The sequence below is a fragment of the Thalassophryne amazonica genome, chromosome 4 (assembly GCF_902500255.1).
Source record: "Thalassophryne amazonica chromosome 4, fThaAma1.1, whole genome shotgun sequence".
NCBI classification, from domain to species: Eukaryota; Metazoa; Chordata; class Actinopteri; order Batrachoidiformes; family Batrachoididae; genus Thalassophryne; species Thalassophryne amazonica.
Genome location: NC_047106.1, coordinates 85,441,039 through 85,447,821, shown reverse-complemented (window position 1 = coordinate 85,447,821; position 6,783 = coordinate 85,441,039). Strand labels below are relative to the sequence as shown.

Sequence of the window (6,783 nt, the reverse complement as noted above, 5' to 3'; positions counted from 1 at the left end):
TGAAAAGGTTTCAGCGGTAAGAGATTGGGCTACTCCCACTTCCCGTAAAGAATTACAACGGTTTTTGGGTTTTGCTAATTTCTATCGTAAATTTATTCGGAACTTCAGTACAGTCGCGGCGCCACTGCATAACGCCACCTCATCGCTTAGGTCATTCGAGTGGATGCCAGAGTGCGACGAAGCTTTTAAAACCCTAAAACATCGCATTTCCGCGGCCCCTGTGCTGCACCTCCCTGACCCAGCCCGACAGTTCGTGGTGGAGGTCGATGCCTCTAATGTGGGGGTTGGGGCCATATTGTCCCAAAGAAGCTCCTGTGACAATAGGCTCCACCCTTGTGCCTTTTTATCCAAGAAGTTATCCCCTGCTGAACGCAATTATGGCATCGGCGACCGCGAGCTGCTAGCTGTAAAGGTGGCCTTGGAGGAATGGCGGCACTGGCTGGAGGGGGCACAGATACCTTTCATCGTGTACACGACCACAAAAACTTAGAGTACCTCAAGACCGCCAAACGACTCAATTCTCGCTAGGCCCGGTGGGCCATATTCTTTAGTCGTTTCAATTTCACTTTGTCGTATCGTCCGGGAAGTAAAAACGGAAAGCCTGACACTCTGTCCCATCAGGGGGCTTCCACAGAGGTGTCCGCGGACCCTGACACTATCCTACCCAAGTTGTGTTTTGTTTCCGCCATCACTTGGGACATCGAGTCAAAGACAAGATCCGCATTAGGCAATGCACCGGTTCCCGCAGACTGTCCCCAAGACAAGCTTTTTGTTCCAATTTCCCTTAGGGGTGAAACGATTCAGTGGTGTCATGAAAACCGTATGTACAATCATCCAGGTATCAAGAAAACTCTCTTTGTCGTGCAACAGCGTTTCTGGTGGCCCGGGCTCGTTAATGATGTTACGGAGTATGTAAATGCCTGTCAAGTATGTGCTATGTTTAAGTCGTCCAATCGTCTGCCCGCGGGGGCTTTGTTACCATTGCCGGTTCCGACTCGTCCCTGGACACATATCACAATAGATTTTGTGACCGGCTTCCCGGTGTCCAGGGGACATACCGTCGTTATGACAGTAGTAGACCGCCTGTCCAAGATGGTTCATTTCGTTCCACTGGAGAAATTGCCATCCGCCAAAGAGACCGCAGAGGTTATGTTGACTCAGGTATTCAGATTACACGAGCTACCACAGGACATCATGTCTGATCGGGGTCCACAGTTTACGTCACATTTTTGGAGGGAGTTCTGCCGTCTCCTCGGGGTGTCTAGTAGCCTCACCTCAGGCTATCATCCACAGGCCAATGGGCAGTCGGAACGGGTGAACCAGGAACTAGAAAAGGGGCTGCGGATCCTCACGTCATGCCATCCCACAACCTGGTCAGATCAGCTTCCATGGATTGAGCTGGCTCATAACAGTTTGCCCTCGAGTTCCACTGGCTTCGCCCCATTTCAAGTTGTTTTTGGTTATCAACCCACGCTGTTTCCCACTACCAGTCTTGATTCCACAGTTCCCTCCACCTTGCGTTTAATTATTCGTTGTCGTCGAACCTGGGACCAGGCCCGTTCGGTCCTGCTGCGTACATCATTGGCATACAAGTCCGCCGCCGATCGCAAGCATTCGGCAGCTCCGTCTTACTCCCCAAATCAGAAGGTTTGGCTGTCGACGCAACACCTGGCCCTTAGGGGAGTTCCGAAAAAACTGAGTCCCAGGTTCGTGGGCCCGTTCCCTATCACCAAGGTCATTAATCTGGTTTCTGTTCGTCTTTGCCTTCCCCGGTCCATGCGCGTTCACCCCACTTTTCATGTCAGTCAAGTCAAACCCGTCCGGTCCAGCACGTTGTGCATTTGTGTCCTCCAACTATCGCCTGTCAAATCATATCTAAATGTAGCAAGTCCAGATTGAAAAGATGTTCCTGCTAGCTTGGCTAGCGGGGAATTCCCATTTGGCTGACCTGGTAGAGTTTTGGTCTTCAGTTCGAGCAGCCTGGTGTTCGAATCCCACCGCCATCCCGGCCACAAAAATAGGTCCTCCGGTCACAAACTGGCATTGTCTGCAGGATGTTGGTAGCCACAGAACATGCTTAAATGCACCTGTGACTTTGGGATGAAGTCAAAAATGGTGGGGAAATATGTAGCAAGGTGAAGTCCAGATTGAAAAGATGTTCCTGCTAGTTTGGCCCCTTCACACATAGTACGAATGTGGTCGAAATGCACATGAATTGCGCATAAAGCAGGAATCGTATGCAATACCTGTAAAATTGTAGCTGCCTCTAACGCCTTATGCACCTGTTGCTACAACTATTTGCGCACACCAGTGGCTGAAAGACAGAGTGAGAGCCCATTCAATCCCTCTCGTGGCAAGGGTTTGCCAAATTTCAGGTGATACACACGAACATCTAACACTGCTCGCTTGGCACTTAGAAAATTTGTGGCCATTCACGCTGTTACAACCCCACCTCCAGTGAAGTTGGGACGTTGTGTAAAATGTAAATAAAACAGAATACAATGATTTGCAAATCCCCTTCAACCTATATTCAATTGAATATTTTAATGTTCAAACTGATAAACTTTATTGTTTTTGTGCAAATATTTTCACAATATTAATCCTGCCTAAAAGAGATACTGGTAAATTGGCACGTCTTTTGGTTCACATCAAGCTCTGTGGGCAGTCACATTCACTCCCAAATGCTTAAAAACAGAATGAATGAGATGGAAAGGAAGATCAACTGGTCTGAGTCGTTGTGCAGCTACATTTATAAGCTAGCATTCACTTTTTTGTATGTTACATATCCAGAAAAAAACAGCCAAAAATTTGGAGTACTGCCATAATAGATGGTAAATGGCTAGTTGGATTTGTGACATGCAACCCCAATTCCAATGAAGTTAGGACGCTGTGTAAAATGTACGTAAATAAAAACAAAATACAATTGTTTGTAAATCCTCCTAAACCTATATTCAATTGAATATACCACAAAGACAAGATATTTAATGTTCAAACTGATCAACTTTATTGTTTTTGTCCAAATATTCGCTCATTTTGAAATGGATGCCTGCAACATGTTTCAAAAAAGCTGGGACAGTGGTATGTTTACCACTGTGTTACATCACCTTTCCTTCTAACAACACTCAATAAGTGTTTGGGAACTGAGGACACTAATTGTTGAAGCTTTGTAGGTGGAATTCTTTCCCATTCTTGCTTGATGTATCACTTCAGTTGTTCAACAGTCCGGGGTTTCCGTTGTCGTATTTTGCGCTTCATGATGCACCACACATTTTCAATTGGTGACAGGTCTGGACTGCAGGCAGGCCAGTCTAGTACCCGCACTCTTTAACTACGAAGTCACGCTGTTGTAACATGTGCAGAATGTGGCTTGACATTGTCTTGCTGAAATAAGCAGGGACGTCCCTGAAAAAGACGTTGCTTGGATGGCAGCATGTGTTGCTCCAAAACCTGGATGTACCTTTCATCATTGATGGTGCCATCACAGATGAAGTTGCCCATGCCATGGCCACTAACACACCCCCATACCATCACAGATGCTGGCTTTCCCAACCTTTTGTTGCACTCTGTCCCAGCTTTTTTGAAATGTGTTGCAGGCATCCATTTCAAAATGAGCAAATATTTGCACCAAAACAAAAAGTCTTACAGTCTGAACATTAAATATCTTGTCTTTGTGGTGTATTCAATTGAATATAGATTGAAGAGGATTTGCAAATCATTGTATTTTGTTTTTATTTACATTTCACACAGCATCCCAATTTTATTGGAATTGGGGTTGTAGCACGAAAACAGTCAGCAGACGATCACTTTTGAGCTGGCGGTGAAATTTGTCTAAGTGCCCCCATGACTCTGGAGTTGCCGAGTACACGTGTCATGCCAGAGTGTCGGCTCCCCCCACAACACGTGTGCGTGTGTTTTACGCAGTCCCCCTCGCTCCCCCACAACATGTGCGTGCGAGTGGGTCACCCCCCCAGGTGAGGCGCCTCTCACAGAGTGACACCTTGGTCTGTGCGCTGACTGGACAGGGGGTGTGGTTGGCTGCCAACAGCAGTAGCTGTTGACAACTCTGGTCCTGAACGTCACAGCGGCAGAACGTGTACCATATTTTGACGTTCACGCGCGTGTGCTTTCTATCCTCACATAGAAATACATAAAAACATATATCGCTTGCCTCAAGGCACTTCACAGTAAGGTCTAACTAACCTTACCAACCCTCACACTGTGTTCCCGCTGCAAGAGTTTTGTGCACACTCCTGCATGACGCTGTCAAATGAACGAAACCGTCGCAGTGGGTTCGTTCACACCTGCCCATTGGCTCGATCTTTTCGTGGATCACTCATATGAGCTGTTCCGCCATGATTTGCCCTGATTTGTACTTATTTGTACTATGTGTGAAGGGGCCCTAAACAAAGTTCCAGAATTAAATCATTTATCAGATTTTGAGAGCAGTGACCTTATATTAATGAAACCTAGGCTATGGACCTTACTAGAGATGGCAGCTTGAGCAGAAGAGTTTGAGAGTGATTATGTACTAATGTATGTAAAATGTCTCAGATTAGGTTTATGTATACAAAGTTCCACATGAGCTAAGTGGAATTTTTGAATACATTACAGAATCTGCTGCCAGTTACGGTATTATCCAAAATAGTAATGGGTACTAAATTTGCATAACGTGACCCTCTATACCCTTTACGGGTTAATCTGTGGAAACAGGCCAGACTCAATATGTAAAATTTCCCTTCCTGGCACATAAACTGCACTGCCACCATAGTGGTTTTCCTGCTTTAGTTTCTTAACCAAACTCGTGGATTCACATTGTAGTGAGTTTGCCCTTGTTGTATGCTATTTTAATTTGCAGATGCACAAGACGATAAAAGGTTTCATTATTAAAATCAACTTAATTCAGTTGTCTGAATTTCTTTTTATCTCCTCATCCAGGTGCACAGACAAACCCAGCAGTGGCCTTCGACCCATTAAGAGAAATTCAGAGAAGAAATACCACAGCCGCTCCCTCCGTCTCAATAACAATGACATGATTGACATTGAATGACCTCCCGCTGATTATTAATCAATTTCTGGCTGAGCCATCACTGCTCGCCTGGCTGGACCTGTCCTTCAACAAAATCACACACACAGACAGTTAGTTTGATTGCCCAGAATTCGTTTTTGACTTGTTCATGGTTTTTTTGTCAATATGCATGTCAGCTCATGCATGTTTTTATTTCTGCATAATGTCAGTTCAAGTACCCTTTACTTATGCCAACTGTGTGTTTACTGCAGGTTTTGTGCGAGCTGCATGAACTACGTGTGCTGTATCTTCATGGAAACAAAATTCATATTCTGTCAGAGGTGGACAGGCTCATCGTGCTGCCATATCTACATACCATCACTCTGCATGGAAACATTAGAGGCCCACAAAGCTTACAGGAGGACTTTATTTCAGCCAGAGCTCAAACTAGATTGTTGATTAATGTGGTGATATTCTTTTGCATGGTGTTGTCAGATAAAGTGTAAACAGATGAATGAAAAATTGTTCTGCAGAGTGAGCAAGTTCTCATTTTGTGGAACTGTAGCCAGTCATATGTTGGCAGTTTGTCCTGATAAGTTGATTAAAATTGTGTAGCTGACCCAACACAACAAAATCAAACGCAAACATTGTATGACATCTTGTACCTTCTCACACATTAGAAGTTTTTAGAGCAATTCCTTGTGTATACAGGAGTGCTGATTGCAGTGACACATTTCACAGGAGCATCTCAGTGAGAACGGGTGCTAGAATAAAGACCAGAGTGAATGCGTAACATTGCCTCTGAATAGCAGCACTGGCATGGATACATGACTGTTTTGCCACATCATAGACTTCTGTAAACCTCAGCCTATCAGGTCTTTGTGACATCATAAGGCAAGATAAAAGAAAACCTATCCTGCAAAAGGAAAATTTTACAAACTAGACCTGGAAAGAAAACTAAATCTTTGAACCAAAGCCCATCCATCCATAAATGTCAATACCTGTCTGCAACATTTTGTAATCTCTCCTTCAAACACTACTAAAATGATCAAAATAAAATGTGCAATTTCTGAGCACTTTGCATGGATAAACATGTGCACCATTTAGCTTTTATTGTATTATTCCCAAGGATGCAAATACCTCTAAGATTTTTTTCCTTTTGTCACTTAGGAATCGAGTGATCGCTGCCCTGCCTCATTTAAGTAAGATGGACTTCAGTGCTGACTCATGAGGAACGAGCATTGGCAAATATTTGGCATCAAAACAATCTTAGCAGAGGGATTAAGATGACTCTTGATTGTCAGTTCATTTATATACTGTCAAATCACAACAAAGGTGCCCTAAGGTGCTTCACATGGGTAAGGTCTCATTTTACTGACCTAACTGTGGTAATTAATCAATGCAGAATGTTTATTTGTTCATTATATATATGAGATGAAATCAGCATGTTTGTAGAACATTTTTGATTAGCTCATCTGGGATTCAAAAAAGCTTTTAGCAATTAAATTAGGTGGTGGGGTTAGCGATTTACTGATCTATTTGCTACGTTCAAGCATTGTAGCATCACTTGTATAACTATAATTCATTAATAACTTCCCAGATTTTAAGAATTTCATATTTATTAAGACACATCAGTATTTATGTTGAAAATCTTTAATGAATAAACTGTACCCACCAAAAAAAAAAAAAAAAAAAAAAAAAAAAACACACCCTCAGACTTTTTGGTACTAGCGTAAACACTTTGCAGATAGTAGTATACGTCTGAGAACAAACACAAA

General features: G+C 43.5%; 1 pseudogene; it reads left to right on the top strand.

Moving 5' to 3' along the window:
- Nucleotides 1-1,065: 1,065 nt before the first annotated feature.
- Nucleotides 1,066-6,747, top strand: LOC117508951 (annotated as a pseudogene).
- Nucleotides 6,748-6,783: the final 36 nt, after the last annotated feature.